At 39.6% G+C, this 23,791-nt stretch overlaps 1 protein-coding gene across 10 annotated transcripts in view; it reads left to right on the forward strand.

Moving 5' to 3' along the window:
- The window catches only part of myocd (myocardin), a 633,805-nt gene that overhangs the window by 236,302 nt on the left and 373,712 nt on the right, over positions 1-23,791 (forward strand). For 6 of the 10 annotated variants that reach the window (XM_060844259.1, XM_060844264.1, XM_060844261.1 and 3 more), the window contains one exon: positions 18,637-18,723. The exons of 3 other annotated variants lie outside the window; for them this stretch is intronic. The gene's annotated coding sequence lies outside the window, so the exon portion shown is untranslated. Of the gene's footprint in view, positions 1-15,551; positions 15,620-18,636; positions 18,724-23,791 lie in introns of those variants that run through there. One more of the 10 variants, XM_060844266.1, reaches the window with a different exon arrangement.

Consider the following 23,791-nt stretch of genomic DNA (forward strand, 5'->3'; position numbering starts at 1 on the left):
ATAGCTTATTGTTGTATATAATATAGTTCAACATTAAAATATGAAATATTTATATTTAACTGTAATAAAATGTTTAAGAGACGAACATGAATTAATTGCATAAGACTGATCAAAACCATATACATTTTCATAAAGCAAAATCATACGTGAATGGAAATTTGAGAAGAGTCATCAGCCATGACCCATGAGTGTTGAAAGAGTTCTTAATTCAACTTTTAAACATCTTAATCACTTACCAAGGGGTGTACCCACTCCTCTTGACTTGTACCCAATGGTTGGGGGATTCTGGCATTGCGTCATCTTGAGGGGAGTTAACTTGCTGAGTATGTGCTTACCTGTCTCCCTTTGCTTGGAAAATCATTCCCCTCAGGGTTCCTTTGACTCTGATTATCTGGATCCTGGAATATGAGGCTAATTTCACCCCCCAGGTAAGCCCTCGTATTGTGGTGTAAAAGACCAACAAGTTTTGATTACTGCTTGATGTGCTCTTGTTCCCAATGCTGACTCTTTGAAGAAGACAAGAGGTATCGTTCCTGACAGTGCACTTAAGGGTTCATTTTCCACGTATGTTTTTTGTACCTACTTGAGTTTCATGGTGCCTTTGCTCAAAGCACAAAACTACCTCAAAGGCTGGTGACACTTCCTTCTGTGAAATGTAATATTATCCTCTTATACAGATTCCAAGGATTGTAAATTAAATAAATGTATCAAGCCCTACCTCTGTATCATGTATATTGAGGGTAATCTCACAGGGTTGTTGAAGAATTCCTTAAGTGTTGAAAATAAGAAAAAGGAATTTTTTGTTGTGTATATGATAAAGGAGTTGAATAAATCCAATGGCTATTAATGTAGAAAGATCTGCATAGTTCAGTTTGAAGCAAAAGATGATGTTGCTCTGTCTTTGCATTTGGAAGTTTTAGTGGGTGATAAACATAATTCATCATAAACACTCATTTCATGGCCATCGCTATACAAGCCAATTGTATCATATGGTGTATGGTAGGATAATCGTGTGGATTTGTACCTTGCAAATGAAGAAATGGAGGGAGTTCCCATACTTACAAGATAAATGCAAGTCAATAAATGTCAAACATCAAAACAAATTTCATGCACTGCACATTTTGACCCAGAGGGCAATGGATAACTCCTATTGTGTGATAAAGTAATGTCACCTACAGTTCAGTGACAGTAACAGTTCCTGTTTGAGCACACTTTCAATTTATTCTTGCAGAGATTATTGTTGGATATTGTCCTGTTTATTTTGAAGCAACTATGTTGACTAGCAACGTCTCGGCAACCATCCATAAGCCCAGATGGAGCTGGGAAGTAATAATAAGTGAGTCCATCAGAATTGCAGCTCTATAATGTAATTTCTTTAAACAATAGGAAAATATTTCATGAGGCCATTTGGTCGTCTTCATTCTTTCTTCCATAGAGTCTATCATTTTTTAGCATAACAGTTAACAAGCCCTTGACTGTTTCCAGATCAGACTCTGCCTTCATTATCCCACCATAAAGACAATTTCATGTATTAATCAATGCATGATAAAGTGCGAATGACATTGGCTTTGAATTTTACTTTTATAAGTTTATCCCTATGTCTCCTTTAGCTGCCATTATAGTTTAATGTGAATTAGTGTTCTGCATTAACCTTTTCTGTTCAACTTATTTCTTATGTACCTTCATATGGTCATCTGTTTCCTTTCAAGGGTAGAATAAGATTATGAGCCTCTCCAGCCTTCCTGAATAACTCAGTCTTCTGTTTCTCGGGATTAGTTTCATGGTTTTACTTTGCATGCTTCCAGGACTGAGATGCTTTTCTTACTTTTGCTGACCAGAACGTAACACTGCACCTCAGAAATTAATTAGTATGTACGGCATGGCATGATAATCCCAACCTAGTCCTGGTTTCTTTGAACAACAGGTCTGAGAATTCTACAGGTATCTTGCTTGCTGCTCCCAGACGATTGTATAGTAGTGTGCATACAAGCATTCCCACACTTCCTTCAGCCTCAAACAGCATTCACCAAGATTGTATGTGCCTTTTTTGCTCTCCTCAATTCAGCACATACCATTTCCATCTTTATTAACATGCATCTGCCACAGTTCCATCTACTTACAGGTTACTTCCTTGGTTCTTTTGCAATTCTTTGGTTAGTTCATCAGGGTTGGAAACGCCCTACATCTTAATCAACCAGCTCTCTGTTCTAGATCACAGCCAGGTAGACTTTGAACTTCATATTCTGCACCTCGAGGAGTACTTATTTTATGCTGTGTAATCCCACAGCATGCATTTCATATCCATTAGAATTGTTGTTTCTTTGCTTTTAGTCACCATCCTATAATAGGTCCAGAATTAGTCTTATTACTTGTGTGTTCTGATGGAGGTGCAAGGCTGCTGTACATCAGTACAATGTCCCATCTCTGAAAACAGTGTAGTCGACCACTGATTCAATTTGCGAATTCACTCCTGACGAGATGTTCTGGATTGCAATGAGTGTTTAAGGAGCAATAATAATGGGTTTGTAACAATGCTTAAATTGTAATGTAAATATTTCCTGAGTTGATTTGTGATTAGATGTCTATATTTGAGAAACGCATTATCTAATGGTATTTGTCATTTTCTTAAAACTTAAAAATACATTTAATTATCTGGGTATCATGTCAGAGTATGTACTGGTCATTTGTTTCATGTAACACGGCACAAATATGTTCCCAATGAAATGGAAACACATGCTTAGAGGAACAAATAAGGCACTTCAAGTTTACATTAATCTAAACACCAGCTTTGTACTTACACACATCTTTGATACATCTTTTGCTAGTACACTTCTCCTTGCCACTAACTGAAGACTATTTGACCAGCATTTCTGATACAACAACAGAGCAAAGGTACTTTCAACAAAGCAATTTTACAGTGTGTATCAGGATTGCTTACCTTATTGATTGTATCTTTTATTTGGGAGTTTGAATGATCTGCGTATTCAACACAAGTATTATTGTCCAGAGGTCTGCCTGCAGACGTTGTACACATGTATTTGTCAGTGTGCACCTGAGACAGCAGACAGATTTAGTTGCAGAGTATTCAGTAACGGTTTTCAACATTCAGTTTCTGCCTGTGTATTTGCAAAAGCATAAGGAGAAATGTAAACTTTGGGGAATGGGAATATCTCTTATGACTGTATTTGTACAAACACAAAAAAGGATTGAGGAATTTATTTAAATGCATTTGTTCATAGAAATAAAGTTCTCTTTATTGCCATATTTTTACAGAGTTTGTGCCAGAATGAAGCTGATATTCACAGCACTGCACAGAATTGGAATTTCTACTCCCTAATCTCACAACAGCAAGAAAAGTTAGTTTTCCAAGTGATGGTCTTGAGCTGTTGAAAATTGATAACCAAATTCAGAATATGGACCATTAATTCCTCTCCTCAACCTTGGCATTAGAATTTTGGTTTGAGTAGAGTTCCAAATGACGGTTGCAACATGACAAATTTATACAACATGTATCCATATGTCCCTCATGGTTTTCAAATCAGTAGATTACTGCAACATTTATTTGCACTGTGTCAGATCCCATTTGAAAATGAATGAGTGGATAATTAGGTTATGCATTTTTTTTTCAATTGTTAGTTGAAAGATGTAGATTTGTCAGGATAATCTAAGGAATTGCCTGTTCAATTTTGTATTTTTTTAGAAATTCATGCTTGAAATGTTAGTATTGTTAGCAGGATTAGCATTTGTTCCTTATCTCTAATTTTTTAATCTCAAAAATTTACTTTATTCATAAAATAATTTGATGGTCTGTACAGTTGGTCATGCCATACATACGTAAACATTTGCACACAGAGATCAGAATTTATCATTCATTTATACAGGTCTGTACGTTTATTAATCATATATCCATATATTTAGCTGAGGTGTCAGCGGAGCCCAAATGACTGCGTGGGCCTCCTGTTCTTCGTTAGGCAGGCAGATGTTACATGGTGGTCTTTCCCTACTGTGCCTTGGCGGCAGCTGCCCCAAGCTTCAGCGCGTCCCTCAACACGTAGTCCTGGACCTTGGAATGTGCCAGTCCGCAACACTCAGTCGGGGTCCACTCCTTCAGCTGGAAGATCAACAGGTTTTGGACCGCCCAGAGAATCTTATCTTATTAAGTAGCCTAACACCTGCTACCTTATCAAATACTTCTAGAAATTGAAATACCTGTATATTATTTTCACTGCTTCCCTTTTATTTATTCTACTTGTAACATCATCAAAGAATTTTCATAAATTTGTCCCCTGCATGAAGCCATACTGACTCAGATTGAATATCTCTAATTGCCCTTGAGAAGATAGCAATGAGTTTCTTCCTAACTTACATCTGAAGACCCAATTCCGAAGGCAGTTAAGAGTCAACCACATGAATGTAGGATTGGAGTCTGGACACAGATCTAGCTTTCCTTCCCTGATGGGAATTATAGTGAAGCAGTTGAGTTTTTATGACAATTCAGTAGCTTCAAGATCATTGTTACTGAGAGTAGCATCTTAGTTATGGACTAATTTAGTTATTGGAATTTAAATTCTCCTAGTGCTGTGGAAGAGTGTTAATGTAGTTCAATCCAGGATTACTAATTTGTAGACCCCTGTGATGCTGTGTGTCTCTCTGAAGTATCACCAAATTTCCCACACATCAATGAGCTCCCAGATTCAGTATTTGGCTGAAAGGTAAGACAATTCTCATACAATACTGCAATGAAGCATCAACTTCATTGGGCAGCACGGTGGCACAGTGGTTAGCACTGCTGCCTCACAGCGCCTGAGACCCGGGTTCAATTCCCGCCTCAGGCGACTGACTGTGTGGAGTTTGCACGTTCTCCCTCTATCTGCGTGGGTTTCCTCCGGGTGCTCCGGTTTCCTCCCATAATCCAAAGATGTGCGGGTCAGGTGAATTGGCCATGCTAAATTGCCCATAGTGTTAGGTAAGGGGCAAATGTAGGGGTATGGGTAGATTGCACTTCGGCGGGTCAGTGTGGACTTGTTGGGTTGAAGGGCCTGTTTCCACACTGTAAGTAATCTAATCTAATCCAACTGTAAGGAGCGGTGGTTGGCTTATTGTACACCAACTCCCTCGTTCTGACACTGGGTTTACGTTGTGAGATGTGGTATGGTGAGAAGAGACAGATGCTTCAGAGGTAAATGAAACTCTGATTTTATTAGAACAAGCAAATTTGAAAATATGTATAATAACTGAAAAAGAAAATTTATATTTCAAAAAACAACCCAGTGATACAGATTGAGTGAAGTGACAGCTAACCAGCACCCCAGTCAACCATTGCCACCCCAACTTGGTACAATGGGTTTAAAATTACAGACAGCTGTTAATCACTTGCACCACTGGCCCTGCACTTCACCCTCCCTACTCTATCTAACTGAGCTGGGACAGAAGGTCTCAATGACCTTCTGTTCTCCCCTGAAGTGGCTTCTGTCGGCTTGGACAGTAGTGGATGTCGCTGGTCCTGCCCCAGTCAGTATCACGGCTCTCCGTTCGCTTCTCATCGGTACATGAGGTTTGTGGTTGACAACATTGTTTGCTCTCTTTCTTCTCCTGAGTTCCTGCTGATTACAGTCTGTGACTCACTCTGACTGGCTGCAGCAGATTCTCTCTACTCTGGCCGAACCCCTCGCTGAATTCAACCTCTATTAGAGATCAGGGTTCCCCAGTTATACCGACTGTCGGTTCTCCTTATCTCCCTCCAAATCCAGATTTGATTACTGAGCTGTTGTTCCTCTTGGGGCTGAATGAGTCTCCTGATTATTATGTGAGGTGTGAATCGTTCTCTGATAAAAGTGAATGGGTTTCTGATAGTGTTGAATGTTCAGTATTTCTCTTGGATGGATATAGGTTACCATTTTACTGGTAATGTAAGGCCTTCACATTCAAAGGCAAACAGGTTACATGTAGTACACCGGTGTGGAATATTCAGTATCTTTGTGTCTAAACAAATTAATTAAAAGCTGAATGGTTTTGTAATTTTTGTGGGCTCCAGAATGTCTCAGCTGTTTGCTCTCAGCTGGTATTCATTGTCATTAGCTGAGGTGTTTGTGGGAGACTTCCTTTAGCTTTCCAAGCTAAACCCCTATTTCAGACAGCTGCTCCCAGATTAGCTTCCTTACAGTGTGGAAACAGGCCATTTGGCACAACAAGTCCACATTGACCATCCAAAGAGTAACCCACCCAGACCCATTCCTCTATATTTACCACTGACTAATGCACCTAACACTATGGGCAGTTTAGCATGGCCAATTCACCTGACCTGCACATATTTTGGATTGCAAGAGGAAACTGGAGCACCCAGAAGAAGCCCATGTGGACACTGGGAGAATGTGCAAACTCCACACAGACAGTTGCCCAAGGCTGTAATTGAACTGAGATCCCTGGCGCTGTGAGGCAGCAGTGCTAACCACTGAGCCACTGTGCTAACCTAGGCTTGCATATTGCCTAGTTTGTCTCAACCAGAGAGCTCAGTGAATCTTAGTCTAAATGTGAATTCCACAAATTCATGTCCCAAGTTTAGAGGGTTTTAGTCCAGGGTATCTGATGGGGAATTTTGCCCCACCTAACACAACCTAGATTATACACTCTGATCAATGGTGGAATTTGAACCAACCATCTTCACAGTGTAGGTGTTACAACTGAGCCAGGGTGTCACATGGAGGGCAAAAGTGTACCATAAGATGTGCACACATTTGACACAATATGAACGGAGTGTTTGCTCTGAGGTATTTCATAAAGTGATTCCTTGTCGAAAAGAAACAGCTGTGTTTCATGCCATTACAATACAATTCTGCAGTTATCGTCTGCATTGCCTGATTTACCTTGCCCTTCACATAAATGCAAAGATGAGAGATTAGATAAGCTTTGCTTTTACAACTAAAACCATGCAGTTCACAGGTTATCTCATTTAATATTCTGCTTTTGTTTTCATGCTTTGAACCACACTGTAGCCTAATGTGTCTTCACAGAACTTTCCACATGAAATGCTTAGAACGTCGTTTAATCACTCCTGCCTAGTTGTAGAATTTTCTGAAAAGAATTTTAACTGTTATCATTCTAGTTCTGGAAAACCCATCTGGTAGAAAGCAGGAGCTCTCAGAGGGATGGTGTCCTGCGATATATTGTGTGATGGGATTATTTAATTTTATAATTGCTTTACCCCGTCTCTCAAAGTCAATAAAACTCAGCATTTACTGAGGTAGAAATCCTTATTATTTAATGAAAAGGGTGAAAAGCTTAGTGGTCCTATAGTTACATTTTGAATGGTCCAGCCAAAAAATTGTCTGCTCTGAAAATGTGATAGTAAAGAGGCTGGATTTAAATGGAGACAGTATTGAGTCCGTCAAACCAGTCATAACATATCCCGTTCCCAGGCTTTTGCCAATGACTCTCAGCTTTGGCTTCATCACTTTTCCTCTGACATCTCTCCTCGTTATTATACTTCCAATAACCAGACCAAAATTTCCACATTGTTCTGTGTGAAATAGCAAGCAGTGCTTGGTAATGTTATCTTCGTTAAGAGCTAATTATGAAGAGGAATGAGGGGGGAATCTTATAGAAACATAAAATTATGAAAGGAATAAGTCAAGTTGAAGCAGGGAGTTGTTTCCACTGGTGGGTGAAACTAGAACTAGGGGGCATAGCCTCAAAAAGAGGGGGAGCAGACTTAGGACTGAGGTGAAAATGAAATTCTTCAACCCCCAAAGGGTTGTGAATCTGTGGAATTCTCTGCCCAGTGAAGTAGTTGAGGCTACCTTGTTGAATGTTATTAAGACAAAGATAGATTTTTGAACAGGAAAGGAATTAAGGGTTATGGTGAGTGGGCAGGAGCTGAATCCACAAAGCGATCAGCCATGATCTTACTGAATAGCAAAGCCAGCTCAAATGGCAAGATATCCTACTTCTGCACCTAGTTCCTATGGTCTAAGCCTTTGATTTTGATTTTCACAGAGCCACAGGACTTGTGGACCATTTATAAGTAGTGGGTGTAAGAATCTGTTTCCAATTTTTGACATGGGGGAAGGGAACAGGAATGATTCACACAGGTGGAAAACCTGAACTCAAAAGAGTCATTCAAGCTCAATGCTGCAGTAAAGGAGACCTTTTGTGGGATGGTACAAGGGCTTAAACCACAGTGTGGGAATCATGAATTGATGAAATAGCTGTAAATGCCTTCTATGAGGTCTATACAACAGTTGTGATTTATAGTCTTTCTAAATGCATCACTTTTTAAACTAAAAAAAGGCTTGCACCCATCAGTGAGTTTATAAATGAAACCCTCTGCTCGACCACTTTGGTTGATCGGCCATCTGCTGCAGTTTAGATAAAACAACATCTGGTCCTGAAGTTTAAATAGAACTCTTTGTGAATGCTTGACTGAGTTTCAAAAGGAATAATTCTATCAGCAGGAGGTTCTGGGTTGTTTGATAGCTTAAAGAGGTTATTATGGAATTAATCATCTTTGATATGACCACGAAATGGAAGATTGTTTATTTTTCTAAGAGAGTAACTATTTGAGTTGTAACCACTTTGAATAGATTGTATGAATGGAAATGAATTTCACTATCAGGTGTGAGACCTGTACTAGGTTGTTTGAAGTTTACTTTTTCTTATATCCACGTGGCTCCTGGCATCTGCTCACGTTTATAGAATGTGAGTAGGTATGGAGCTGGCCTGGAGTGAATGAGGGGGCCGTGGAGAATGCATGAGAGAGAATGAGTGTGAAGCTTGAGAGGCAGTGGTCTTCACGACCCTCCAAAACAACTGGAATGCAAGAACTAGAGAGCTGAGGCAGGTCATCTAACCAGATTACCTCAGCACCCACTTGCCAACATTCGGAAAGGCCTGACTCTATCTCATTACTTTGTTATTACACTTTAGAGATTGATGTGGTGACTCCTTCAAGCACCTTAATTTTATAGTTTTAAAAACACCATTTAAACACAAGTTGATTGTGTTTATTCCCCAATCAGAGTGCAAGGTTACTGCACACCTACATGATAGAACATTTTTTAAGAATTTAAGTTCCTTGATGAAATTGTCACTCAGGCTTGGAAAGTCAAGGTAATACAAGTCAACCTTATCTGCAAAACCTAATGCTTTGAACCAGAGTGTTGTTCTGATGGATAATCCCCAGACGTAGTTGGCAGTATGCATTGAAATAATCTGCTACTGATGGTCGCCCTGACCTCAATATCAGAACTGTATTACAAAGGACATGGTACCACTGCATTTAGGGGATTGGAAGAAGGAATAAGTCCACACACTCTTTACAAGTTTAAGAGATTGACGTTTAAGGTAGAAGTGCCAAGTGTCATTTTGGGTTGGGACATTTTGACCAACAGTGTAATTTTTCCATTTTTGGCCAGTGTTGAAATTGACTAAGCTTTAAGGGAGATCCAGGGTTGAAAATGAAAGTCATAATTAATTATTGTTATTGGTATCCATAGCTCTTCGGCCAAGTGCTGTTGGAGAGAAGGGCTGCTGCTTGTATTGCTCAGCTAATGCATCGCTTGCAGAATTAGTATAGGGCTTCCATTTCTCAGTTTCTTTGCTTCTCCAGAGAATGGTGGTACCTTTGAAAATGATTGTGAATTAAATTTAGTTCAAATTAAACTTCATTAACAGGATAATGTAAAGTCAATGATCAACCCTATCAAACTGAATAGCAGAGCTAACTCCAATGGCCATATGCTGTCCTCCTCCTGCTATATTGTAGGTCCTTAATGAACTCCAGGCCTGAAGAGGCAATTGGGGCAGAAAGCCTCATTGCAACTAAAGCATATTGGATCCGCACTTCAAGTGAAATGAAAGTTAGAAATTGTCCTCTTTATCAGCTGGAACAGGCATGTTGGGCTGAACGTTTACCCGTGTGTTGTAAAATTCCATCTTCCTATGAGAAGACAGAAAAAAAGGAGGGTTAGAGATTATGATCTGAATTTGCTGAAGATGTTGGGCTTGGAGAATATTATTGAAAGGTGAAATGCAGTTCCTCAAGCTTACCTCGAGCCTCATTGGGATAATGTGATGGGCTGAGTCCAGAGAGAGTAAAGATGGAAGGAAAATTAAAATGACTGGCGACCAAAAGCTTTTTAGATTTAATTTTTATTGTCACATGTATTTAAGTGCAGAAGTACAGTGAAAAGTGTATAACGTTGCCACAAAAAAACACCATCTTAGGTACCTAGGTACAAGAACCTTAGGTAAAAAGTAAGAAGAGAAACAGAGTTAAAAAAATTAGGCATTTCTTCATGGAATAAGTAGAAAAATAAAGAAAAAAGGCAATAGTTAACATTAAAGTCTTTAATTTAAACAAGGAAAATGAAGTAATAAGTTAAAAGTTCAACAGTCTTTGATGTGTCCTTCATTTATCTCACTCTCTTGGAGTCCTCAGCTGCCTGTTCTCAATACCCCTGCTGCAGTTACCCTCAATCACTTCCTCTGTAGCTAGGACACCCATCCTCAGATAAGGAGACCAAAACTGCACATAGTACTCCAGGTGTGGTGTCACCAAGGCTCTGTACAATTGCAGCAAGACATCCCTGCTTCTGTACTCAAATCCTCTCGTTATAAAGGGCAACATACCATTTGCCTTCATCACCTGCTTCATCTGCATGTTTATTTTCAGCAACTGTTGTAAATACTAATCTGTCTTCCTATTCTTGCTGCCAAAGTGGATGACCTCACATTTATCTACATTACACTTCAACTGCCACGTATTTGCCCACTCACTCAAATTGTATAAATCACACTGAAACATCTCTGTACCCTCATCATTGTTCATCCTCCCTCCCACCCAGTTAGTGTTGTCTTTGTGCAGGGCAGTATGCATCATTCGCACATTTTACTGACTCTTCATTCTGAGTTGTAGAAACACCAGGTGCATCCAAAAGAATGATGCAGCAATTTAGTGCTCATTCCGTCTCTCCACATCTTCAGAACCTCTCAGTAAAATTAAGGATGGGCAATAATACCAGCAATCCCGAGATTCCATGAGTGAATTTTTACAAATTCTTCTTAGTAGATGGATAAAACCTCAACTTCAGTCTGCTTCTTCACATTCTGGTGACAAGCCAAGGTTTCCTATCAGGAAATCGGCAGGGAACATTCAGTTAACATCTGTCACAGGCAGGAAATGGCTGTGCTGGATCAATGAGGAGGGGATCCTACTGGTATCAGAGCATGGTTTTTTAGATGTCTCTTAGTGCTGGCAGGCTGGTTTTAAATGTTTGTCAGTCCTTGGCAAGATCAGTGAGATTTACTCAGCCCATTATATTAGTGTCACAAGTAACGAGGAGACAAATCCAACGTAGTTATCTCATTTGGAAATTCAGGTTACGTCATAAGCCACAAGGACAAAACTTGGACAGTTTATAAGTTCAGTAGATCCCTGACATCTGAACCCTGAAGAGGGATTACAGCCTTGAAGTTACTCAAGTCTATCTATTGTTTTTAATAATCTGCCCTGTAAAGTTTATGAGTGGTATTATTTCACTTTTATATGGGCTTAGGTCTGGTTCTGTTTACTGACAGCTGCTCTGACTGTTAATGCTGGTGACCGGTTTGCTGGATGTTATGTATTCAAGAAAACATTGACCTCAAAGCGCTGAATCAATAGTTGTGGTTAAGTCACGGTAAAGTTAGGGACAAAATAAAAACGCAGATTTGATTAAAGCAAAGTGTTCCCAGTGAATGGTACCAGAGAGCATTCAAGTGGTAGGCACAGTCCAACCAAACAGTACAGATGACAAGATAAGCTGTCAGAGTGAAGTTTGAATGGTTTATTAATTTGTCAAACCCAAAGATTGGATTTCAGCCAGTGATCCTCCTCCAACCATTCCACTTTTCCCTATAATAAGGAATATAATTCTTGTTTAAGCACCGCAACTTCTTATGGTATCGCCAGTATGAGGTGTCATGAGATCGAGTGTTAACAGGATAAAGGTTATTCTGGAAGTAAAACCCGAAAATAAAATAAACCACTATATCATTGCTGACGCTGCTACATAATGTTGAAACAACTATTCCTGAGCCCATGCACCTTCTCCCTTATCCATCTGAATGTGTCAAGGAGTTGCAGTTTTAGGCCCCTCAAGCCTCCTGTCCAATTATTCTGCGATAACCTTAATATCCTTGCCTATAAGAATCTATCTCACTCTGCCTTAAAAATTATAATTATGTTCAAAGTATTCAATGGCCCTACCTGCACTGTCTCCCGAAACCATGTAACCTTCAGAGAGAAAACATTCTTTCTCAACACTGTCCTAGAAATACAACTCCACATTTCGATCAGTGTATCCGAGAATTAGAATCCCTACAGTGTGGAAACAGGCTCTTCAGCCCAACAAGTCCACACTGAACCTCTGAAGAGTAACCCACCCAGACCCATTCCCCTACTATCCTATATTTATTCTTGACTAATGCACCTAATCTGCACATCCCTGAACACTATGGGCAATTTAGCATGGGCAGTCCACCTAATGTGCACATCTTTGGATTGTGGAAGGAAACCGGAGCACCCAGAGGAAACCCACGCAGACATGGGGAGAATGTGCAGACACCGCACAGACAGGCACCCAAGGCTGGAATTGAACCCAGATCCCTGGTGTTGTGAGGCAACAGTGCTAACCATTGAGCCACCATGCCACCCTCCTAGTTCCGGACTCACCTACAAGAGGAAACATCCTTTCTGCATCCACCTTATCAGGATGTTATACATTTCAATTAAGCCTTCTCCTCACTCTTCTAAACTCCAGTGAAAACAAGCCCCATCCCTTAAGACCATGAGACATTGGTAGCAGCAGTAGCACTTTCAGACATTGAGTCTGCTTTTTACCATTGAATAAGATCGGAGCTGATCTGATGGTCCTCAACTCCACTTTCCTGCCTTTATCCCCAGTCCTTGATTCCCTTTTTGACTAAACATTCGTCTGTTTCAGCTCTGAATATTCTTACTGGACCTACCTCAATAGCCCTCAGTGGTAAAGAATTCCACAAATTCATGACCCTCTGAGAGAAGAAATATCTCCTCATTTCTATTTTAAATGTGTAACCCCTTATTTTGAGATTCTGCTCTCTGATTCTGGACTGTCCTAGAAGGGAAACAACCTCCCAATTATCTATCCTGTTAAGTTCCTCAAGAACCTTGTTTGTTTCAATAAGGTCAACTCTCATTCTTCTAAGCTCTGTTTAATATAAGATAAACCTAATGAACTTCTCATAAGACAATCCATCCATAACTCAAACAATCTCTTAAACATTCTGTAGACTGTCTCCAATGGCAGTCATGATTTGGAGATGCCGGTGTTGGAGTGGGGTGTACAAAGTTAAAAATTGCACAACATCAGGTTATAGTCCAACAGGTTTAATTGGAAGCACACTAGCTTTAGGAGCGCCGCTCCTCTCATCAATGGCAGTGTGTCTCTTTCCTTCAGGAACAGGACCAAAACTGTTCACATGTTCCAGCTATAATCTGACTAGTGCCTTGCCTAGCTATAGTAAGACTTCCCTATTCTTATACTCCATTCCCTCTGAAATAGAAGTCACTTCTTCTTTTGTTGTTCTTCTTCTGTTTGACTTCCGTATCACTCACTGAACTTGGTTGGTAGATTTTTGCGATTCATGGATGAGGACTCCCTAATCATTCCATTCTGTAGCTTTCTGCAGTCTTTCTCCATTTAAATAATAATCTACTCCTCTGTTCTTTCAGTTAAAATGCATAACCACATATTATCTGACATCATATTCCAACTGCCAAGTTTTTGCTCACACATGCAACCTGTCTGTATACCTCTGCAGACTTTTTGTATCTTCCTCACCAGTGCATCCACTATCTCTGTCGCTACTTCTTTTAATATCCGAAGAAGTTTTAACAAACATTGGTCGAAACTCGTACAAAGATGGTTAACTTTTGTTTTACAGCCCTAGCTCTAATTTCCTCCCTGCATCTTTCCTTCTCTCTATCTCTCTCCTTTTTCAAGATTCTGCATAACCTTATCACTTGGACCAAGTCTTGGCTTGTCTGACCTAATAAGTGGCTTGGAGTCAACTGATGATATACTAAACCAACTATCTGTTGCTTTAATTGTAGGGTCAAGGAAAACTCTGCGATTTAAAACAGCAATAACTAAAACAATACAAAAAAAAATGGCAGGCAGTATTACTACCTGTCAAGAGAAGCAGATTATGAAACTTCCCTCCTGGCATTTTGTGCAGTCTGGTTAATTTGATACAGAAGGTTGACGCACAGCGACAGCAGCTCTTATGTTCCTGGCACAAGCTTAGATTTCTGGCTCAAGTGCCTTGCAGCTCTTGTGATGTTGTCGGAGTCATAATTATAGAAAGGATGAGCAGTGCAACCACAGCAGTGCTGAAAAGAATGGACTCAAGCTCAATCAGGACAGTCTCTTCAAGCTTAGTATCATGTGTGGCAACTAAGTCTAGAAGCATGCGGTGGCCTTCATATTCAGTCACAAATTCTGTTTGAAGTAAAAGTGAAATTTGTTAAATCACAATTTAATTTACCTAATGTATATTAGGCTTCTCGTCAGTTCATACGTCTCACGATTTGTTTTTCCTGCTCTAATTGGCTTACTAAATTGAGTAAATGTTAGTTGTTTCAAAAAATCAATGATATTTCCTTTTTTCAGTCTAGATTCTAGATACTCTCGTGAAAGATGGCCCCTGTGAGTCCACTGTATTGGCAAAGTGTTCCTTTTCTTTCATCACAGTTTTATACTGACCTGTACTAATACAGTTTTAGCTAAACAAAGAATGCTGGCTTCTTATATAATTTGAGAGTTCTTATAAGCTATCCTATAAATATAAATGAAAGGCAATTTGCCTTGTTTAAAAAAAAACAGTGTAACTTTTCCAGATTCCAGTATATTTGAATGTGGGAGAGGTAATTTGATTCTAATGATGAATGACTGTCATTTCCTAAATGTCTAACAGAAAAATTTCCAGAATTAACCGTGAGGGCACTTACTAAGTGTGGTTAAATTAACTGGAAAGTTATTTATTAGGAAAGTTGAATGCATTGCATGTATTCGCTGCTAATCATTTAGGGTAAGGATATCACTGAGGACTCTAGTCAGGTTGTGAGTTTATTCCTATTTAGTTGCAAGCAACTGACTCTGATATCTTTGTGAAATTTCCAGCACATTTCAAGCAAGCCCCAGCCTCCCCTCTTCCCTGGGTAAACAGAATGTTTTGCAAAAGCTCTCATATGTCTGTAAAATCCTGACTTACTGCCAGACACATTTTACGAATATGCACGCTGTCACCTTAGAATAAGTTAGTTAGAAGTAAAATAACTTCATGAGTTAAGTGTCTGGACAAAGGCTTGATTTTATCTCTCTGACTCTCTCACTAACTCTCTGACTCACTGACTATTTCTCTGACTCACTTAGTGATTCATTTTTACGCTGTCTCTCGCTACTCCCTCATTCTCGCACACTCATTGATTTCTCTCACTTGCAAGTTTTTCTAACTGTTCAGAGATAGGTTCGCAAAGTGTTGTATAATCTTCTTTCCGTAGCCTTCAAATTCCCGTATATGCTGGCATTCCAGTGAACCTGTAAGTAAATTCTAGCCCGTAACTTTGCACGGACTTTTTTTAGCAATGACCCTTCAGAACTAAAGAGTCACTGGACTTGAAACATTAACTCTTCTTTCTCTCCACAGATGCTGTCAGATCTGCTAAGCTTGCCCAGCAAATTCTGTTTTTGTTTCAGATCTTCAGCATCCACATTTCTTGGCTTTCTTTGTGTGTATAAAATTAGCCAAAGGATTTTTAAAAGTCATTCTTTCTTGAGATGTGGCAGTACTGGCAAAGCCTGAATTTGGAGCTGAGTGGCTTGTGGGAGCAGAGGGCTGAGAGCATTGTGAGGGCAGAGACATTGCTGCTACCTAGAGTCAGATGTGGGCCAAAGCAGGCAGGACAATAGCTTTCTTTCCCTAAGGAAGCTTCATGAACCAGATTGTCTTTTTTTAAAATGGCAATCCACATGGGTTTCACGGTCACCATTACTGGGCCTAGTTTTCAATTTCAGGATTTATTAAAACCTACCAGCTGCCATGTATAGATTTGAACCCATGTATGCCCAGCATTAGATTAGCCTTTGGATTACTCATCCATAAAACTATTGCAACAAGTACTTTGCGAATTTTTTAAAAGGCAAACATTGAGTTGTGGTATGAGTCCTGTTAGTGTTTTTGGGACTACTGCTATATCTGGCAGTTTGGTGTAAACATTTCTTATTTTTGGAACAAATACTTTGCCTTTATCATAAAATCATTACCATGGGGAAGAAAACTAATTGGCTCATTGAGCCCATATTAACCCTCCGAAGAGCATCCCACCCAGACCCAGACCCCTACCCTCTCCCTATAACCCTGCATTTGCCATGGCTAATCCACCCAGCCTGCACATCCCTGGACACTACAGGCAATTTACCATAGCCAATCCACCTAATATCTGTTTAAAATTTACTTTTCATTGATTTAAATTGATTGGCCTTGCATTTTTCACTTAATTTGGAATAATATTTTTGGGTCCACTTCAGCCACAGTGTTTAATTTTATTCCTACCTCTATGACCTCCTCATTAACTGCCTTCTTTTTAGATTGTTGAGTTCTTATGCTCATTCCCTTTACACTTGAGATCAATCTCACTTTTCCTTCCTGTGGTTAGAAGTGTTGACGTATTGTAGAGATTTAACAGATGTGAACAGCCCCCACTCAGTGGGGTATATTTAGACTCATGTAATGAAATTGTAACAATAATTTTAAAACAAAGTTCACCAATTACTTTAATCAAAGAGAAACTTGGTATGGATTTTGTCATGTGCGTTTATTGAGGAATACATCCTGCTAAACTGAGTAACTTGCAAAGAAAAACACTAATTTAAAACTACGGAGATAAAATGAAGGCTGTTGTATGTGTATTTTGACTAATTCGGCACTGTGTACGCTCAGTTAGCTCAGTTGGATTGTTGGTTGGTTTGCAATGCCAGAAGCATGAGTTCAATTCCCAGACAAGCTCAGGTTGCTGTGAAGAATTTTCTTAAGTCATGCAGCACGGAAATAGACCCTATGGTCCAACTCACCCATGCTGACCAAGTTTCCCCGAACTAAACCAGTCCTATTTGGCCCATATCTCTCTCAGCCTTTCCTATTCATGTACCTATCCAAATGTCTTTTAAATTTGTAACTGTACCTGCATCTACCACTTCCTCTGGCAGTTCATTCTATATATGAACCACCTCTGGGTGAAAAGTTTGCCCCTCAGGTTCCTTTTAAACCTTTTCCTCTCACCTTAAAATTATCCCCTCTGGTTTTGAACTCCCCAACCTGAGGGAAAAAAATCTTTGCTATTCACCTTATCTTTGCCCCTCATGATTTTAAAAATCTCTATAAGGTCACTCCTCAACCTCCTATGCTCCAGTGGATAAGTCCAGGCCTATCCAGCCTATCCTTATAATTTAAACCCTCCAGATGGTAAAATCCTTGTCAATCTGTTCTGCACCCTCTCCAATTTAATAATAGCCTTCCTACAGCAGGGCGACCAGAACTGTACACAGTTCTCCAAAAATAGCCTCACCAATTTCCTGTACAGCCGCATCCCAACTTATATACTCAGCGGTCTGAGCAATGAAGTCAAGTGTGCCAAATGCTACCTTAACAGCCCTGCCCACCTGTGACGCAACTTTCAAGGTACAACGTACCTGAATCCCTAGGTCTCTCTGTTAGACACAGTCCCCTGGGCCCTACTGTTAACTGTGTAAGTCCTGCCATTGATCGTCACCAAAATGCAAGACCTCGCTTTATCTAAATTAACTCCATCTATCAATCCTCAGGCCATTGTCTCATTTGATCAAGACCTCTTTATACTCTGAGATAACCTTTTCACTATCTTCTAAACCACCAATGCTGGTGTCCTTCGCAAACTTACTAACCTTGCTTCCTACATTATATGAATGACAAACATCAGTGGACCCAACACAGGTCCCTGCGAAAGACCGTTGGTCACAGGCCACTAGTCCAAGAAACAACCCTCCACCATCACCAGCTGTCTCCTACCATCAAGCAAATTTTATATCAAATTGATAAGCTCTCCCTGAATCCCATGTAATCTAACTTTACTCAGCATTCTACCATGCAGAACCTTGTCAAAGGCTTTACTAAAGTCCATGTAGACAACACCTACTGCTCTGCCCTCATCTATCTTGGTCACATCCTCAAAAAATCTCAATCAATCTCCTTCTCAACCTCTTCCCTCACCGGAGGTGTGGTGGCTCTCACGTTAAACCACCACCAGTCGCCTCTCTAAAAATACAAAGTAGCCCATGGTCGGTTACAACAATGACAAATTTATCTTTTTACATTCTCTGGTCATGTCCCTTGTGTCCTATTGACCTTAATGCATTTTGTATTTTAGTTTTTAAGTTATTTAATTGTCTCTTTGAGTGAGGCACTACTGACATGAAATAGAGCCTCAAAAAGTTGCATAGACCCAAACAGACAGACAGTTATAGAACAAGGTGATGGATGCATGCTATGGTAATTGATTTTTATATTTGTATTCATTATCAGAAGCAGTGAATAAAACCTAACTTGAGCTGGAAATGAAAGTCAGACTGCAAGCATGAAGTTTTCAGACTGAGAGAAGGAAGTTACCAGGTGAGCTGGCTGTCCCCTTCTTGATTAATTGTAGGTCATTGATTTAACTTTCTGTCAGGATCTCAATATGACCGTATACTTTGTGATTCTGACTTTATGGTAATGACCTGAAATTTGCAGGGGTTTTTGACATTCACTGTCATTGTCCCTTTGAATGTGGGCTCAACATCAATATTTAGCATGAATACAGATTAATCTGGAGCTCCTGAAGGTGCAGACTGTCTCCTGCAGCTCTGACACTGTGGAGTACCCATCCTAGAGTTGGCAGTGAGTGAAATCCGTTTCTAATAGTGTCCTTTTTTTCTGCTGTATCTCTGTTAGAAACTGTCAAATAATACGCCTTGCTTGATGAAGTCAAACTAAGCTTTCAATGGTGATCTGAGTAATGAGAATGCTGTTAAATTTCTCAATTGTGATTGATACCTAGATATTTTTAAATAACTGGGTTTGAAATTTCATCTACTTTATCTCAATACCTAAATCCCACTTTATTTGACTCATTTTGCACTTCTGTAAAAAAAAAAGTTGTGTTCAATTGCTGTTTCGCTACTTGTGAAAATTCTGTGGTGTGATTGGCTTGGACAGCTCAATGACTTCATTGCAGCGTGACACTGGCAGTCCCCCATTGAACATTGCTACAATCGATTGCACATCAAGAGAGGCAAAGTTCTGACCACAAAGATTGCTAGATCACTCAGCAAGTCTTTCTTTAAGGTCAACTGCAATCATCATCACTTAGTCACTGACTACACAAGTTACAGACCATTGTCTGTGTTGTTAGGGATGGGTAACATTATTCACTGGAACACCTTTGGAAGGAGAATCTTGTATTACCGTTCCAGTGGAGATACATAAATCATCCAACCAATCTGTAAAATGAAGAAATTACCAATAAGATGCCACTTGTAAATTCTGTTTTAACTTGAATCAGAATCAGTGTAAATTAAACATCAATTAACAGGCTCATCATGTTTGACACAAACTATAAATTGCACATGGAGTGCCCAATAGAGAAAACCTTGCAGATTTTCAACGCAGCCCACTTTTCCTGTATAGCCCCAGTTTCGTTCAAACAGTTCTTCCCAGGTGAGCTGGCTGTCTAGTCCCTTTGCTTCAAGGATTTGGAAGACTCTCCATGGTCAGAACCTTCCATATAAAAAGGGTTCCACCTTTGTCATCTCCCCTCTATGTCAGTCATTCTTCTTTTTGGAACCTTCTCAAATCTCAACTCCCATCGGTTGTCGTAATGTGGATCTACCAGCATCCCTATACTCTCACATGGTGTGATTGGTTCTGGGTGTTCAATCAATCAGAAATTAAAAAAAGACAGAGGCAACAATCCTAAACCTTGTTTCAGATGTTTGTAAGTCCAGTTCTCTGACTCTGCTTGCTTATCACGTTTTGCCTGAGCTCTTCTATTTTTGTGTTGGGCTACATGGCTTCTGCTCATTAACCTCCATCCTGTTTTTATAGCTTCCAGGTCAAGTGTCACCCAATCATATGGAGGAATATTTGTTATTGTACACATCTTAAGCACAAAGGTACCTAGATGCAACTTCTTTAGTCATAAGATCTTGGACAAACAAAGAAATAAAAAGCCCAGCATTGCAGAAATAAAGGTTCAGAACAACAGTCTTCCAATCCAGACTGCACTGGCACCTAGCTTCCAGTCCTCAATTCCTTGGAATGAAGAGCATGAGAGGAAAATTTTGAAGGTCACTTACGAAAGTCATGCAGATTAAAATGCAAGACACCTCCGAGTGTCTGGGAACCACAGCACCCTAAAAACCTGAAAACGTCAAATGTTGGTGATCACAGCAGGACAAACAGCATCTGTGGAAAGAAAGCAAGCTAACGTTTTGAGTCGAGATGACTCTCCATAAGAAGGCTGACCAACTGTGATCTCTGGCATTTGCTGCTCAGTAAATGTTCAGTACATCTGCAGTAATTTGTTCCTAACCTAAAATTCTGGCCCACTCACTGGAAGTTGCAGAGGAATAAGGCATGGCTATCTTACAGTAAATTCAACCAAGTTAGGTGTGCAATCAGCTCTTAAAAGTCCTTCCCAAAAATGGAAATCTAGGAATGGGGTCTGGAGGCCTGGAATCAGGTCTCAGCTGTTATATTTTTTGAAAAGGGCTTCCAGGTGATCCCTCCTCACTGAACATCAAGCCTTTTATATTTGAGCATTATTATTAGTTGAGTTTTAAAAACTGTATGGTTCATGGTAAACAAGGCATAATCTGAAGAAGGGTCACTGGACCCAAACGTTAATTCAGTTTTCTCTCCACAGATATTGCCTGACCTGCTGAGGTTTTCCAGCAGTTTCTGATTTTGTTTCTGATTTCTGCAGTTCTTTCAGTTTCTTCACACATCAATTCCAACCTGCAATTCTATCTCAGGATGTGATCTGTACCTAAGACTGCAGCTTTGCACAGTTTAATTGTTGCCTTTTATTGTTATGGATCTACAATGTTAAGGTCATTTGCCCCATGTTACGACATGAGGTAAACCCTCCTGCTTAATTTAAAACAAGCAACAGAGAAAGGATTTATCCCATGCAGTAATCTGTAAAACTTCGAGTGGCCAAGGATTATTTATAGTAAAAATTAACGGCTTTATTTCTTAAAGTATAACAGAGAATAATTAACTAACCACTACTTACAGTTTCTTTCTGTAACCTATCTTTTCTCTTCCCTTGTATAATACTAGTCGGATAAAAATCCCAATTAAAATTTACAAAACAACACTTGTTATCTCAAAACCAGGTAGCTATAGGTTCTTATCTTCGGATTTTCCTGTGTCTTCTTTTCTCCTTGTTAGGAATTCCTGTGTCACAGGTTACTGATTGAAAAGGTACTTTTAAGAGAGATATTTTTTCAACCAGTCTGTTGCATGCTAGGATTTGACTGTTCTCCTCTTAACTGTTCAACATTCTCCTGGCCTTATACCATAAGAGGATCAGATTGTGTCATTGGCTTTTAAGATTGTCAATATATTCAATTCAAACTTGATTGGAAACTGGTATTTCTTTTTCGGGGCATAATTTAAACTGATTGGCCATATTCGAATTTGTTTTTGCCTCCAGGCAACAAACTAATCAAATTGTTCGACTAAGTGTTATACACATTGTTGCCTTATTGAGAACACTCGATGCTGTGTCTGGTAATTCTGCTGTTCTCTTAAAGTACACCCACACCTTCATAACACCAAACTAAATTTCTTCAATCCTACGTCTTCTGATTTGGGCTGTCTCAAGTGTTTTTTTTTCTCTTTTGTCTTAAAACATTTTGTCTCTTTCCTATATTTCATTCTCCCTCTCTCCTTACCCAACCATTTCCATTACCGCCCTGAAAGGTTAAGAAAGATCAATTAATGAAACACAGGGAAGAAAAGTAAGGAGCCCAACAAATGAAGTATCTTTTAAACAGAATAGCATATACACATAGCATAGAAATTCAATTTGGTTTTGTCATGCAGAACATAGCCCCTTTTTTACCCAGATGCAATTCGCACAATATGATGACACAATGGTGCCTGACTCAAGATTGCTAATATACAAGGTACTGATCCCTTGACCTTTTGTACATCTTAATCCGGAAAGATTCGCTCACCACGTTCATAAACCAAAAATGCCAGTTGCAGTGCACTGTCATGTAATTAATACAGGTCCAAGCAGTAAATAAAGTACTGAAGTTCTGAGGCTGTGAAGACTTTACTGATGATGCTTTGATTTTTATAGCACTGGACAAGAGACCATTAACAGAATTAAGATAATGAGCAAACACTCTATTCGTAAAGATGCTGATTAAGTAATGAATTATGATCAGTGGACAGGGAATTTTCTGCAGTTCCTCTTTGAGATCATATCTCTGGGTCATTTTCATCCCCCTGAAAGGGAAGGCACCAATGCCCAAAGATGGGAAGCGAAGGGAAAATCATAACAAGTACAAAACAACAATAAACGTCACCTTCAGAAAACACTCCAAGACATGAGAACTAGGAGCAGGAGTAGGCCATTCAGCTCCATGGGCCTCCTCTTCCATTTAATACGATTATGGCTGCTCTCATCTTGGTCTCAACTCCACTTTCTTGCCCACTCTCCATCACCCTTCAACTCATTACTCATTAGAAATCTATTCATCTCCTCACATTTACTCAGTGTCCCCTCAGTAGTGAAATCCCCCATATATTCATGACCCTTTGAGATAGGTAATTCTTCATCACCTCGGTTTAAAATTTCCCCCTCTTTAATTATTTTCATCATACACTGTGACACACCACTGACCTGTATCCAGCTCGGGATACCACCACGCGACACAAGACTCCTTCAGCATCCCTTTCTCAGTGATAAAAATTTGTGCTTTTGCCCAACCTATACAAGACCAACAGGTCAAATGTGTCCTTACCTCTGAGCTTGGAGACCAGAGTTCAAGTCCCAGAGCTGTAGCAGAGGTGTGTAATTACATTTCCGAACAGATGAATGAGAAAATATCTGAAAATAAGGTGTTCCCCTGTTTATGGTGGGTGTCATTTGGACTGCAATAAATCCTGACTGATGGAAGTTTGTTGGACTTGAAGAAGTATTGAGAATCAATGTCCAGCCTGTCTTCCAGCTTACAGAGATTGAGAATCAATGTCCAGCCTGTCTTCCAGCTTACAGAGATTGCATACGTTTGCAATACTGCTGTGAAAACCACATAACTCAGTGATGATTATGATTTATAAGGAAAAATGACTGTGCTTCTGAAATTGAAGCACACTATGTCACACACAATAACAATAAAATTCACAATTACCTGTAATTAATAGCAAGGAGGATTAATTGAGGCACCAGGTTTGATGTTAGATCTATTAACCTGAATGAATAGGAAATGAATGGGGTGTATGCAGTGGTATGATGAAAGCCTGGATCATGTATGTGGAATTATTTGTTTGCATTGCAGCTCAGTCTTTACCCAATAACTCACAAACACATCTTGAAATATACTTCCACTCTGTTTAATTAAAGAATAAATAGAAGTCTCCACAGATCTGATTTGATTTAATATTGTCACATGACCGAGAT

Source organism: Hemiscyllium ocellatum, chromosome 25 (assembly GCF_020745735.1).
Source record: "Hemiscyllium ocellatum isolate sHemOce1 chromosome 25, sHemOce1.pat.X.cur, whole genome shotgun sequence".
In the NCBI taxonomy this organism is placed as follows: domain Eukaryota; kingdom Metazoa; phylum Chordata; class Chondrichthyes; order Orectolobiformes; family Hemiscylliidae; genus Hemiscyllium; species Hemiscyllium ocellatum.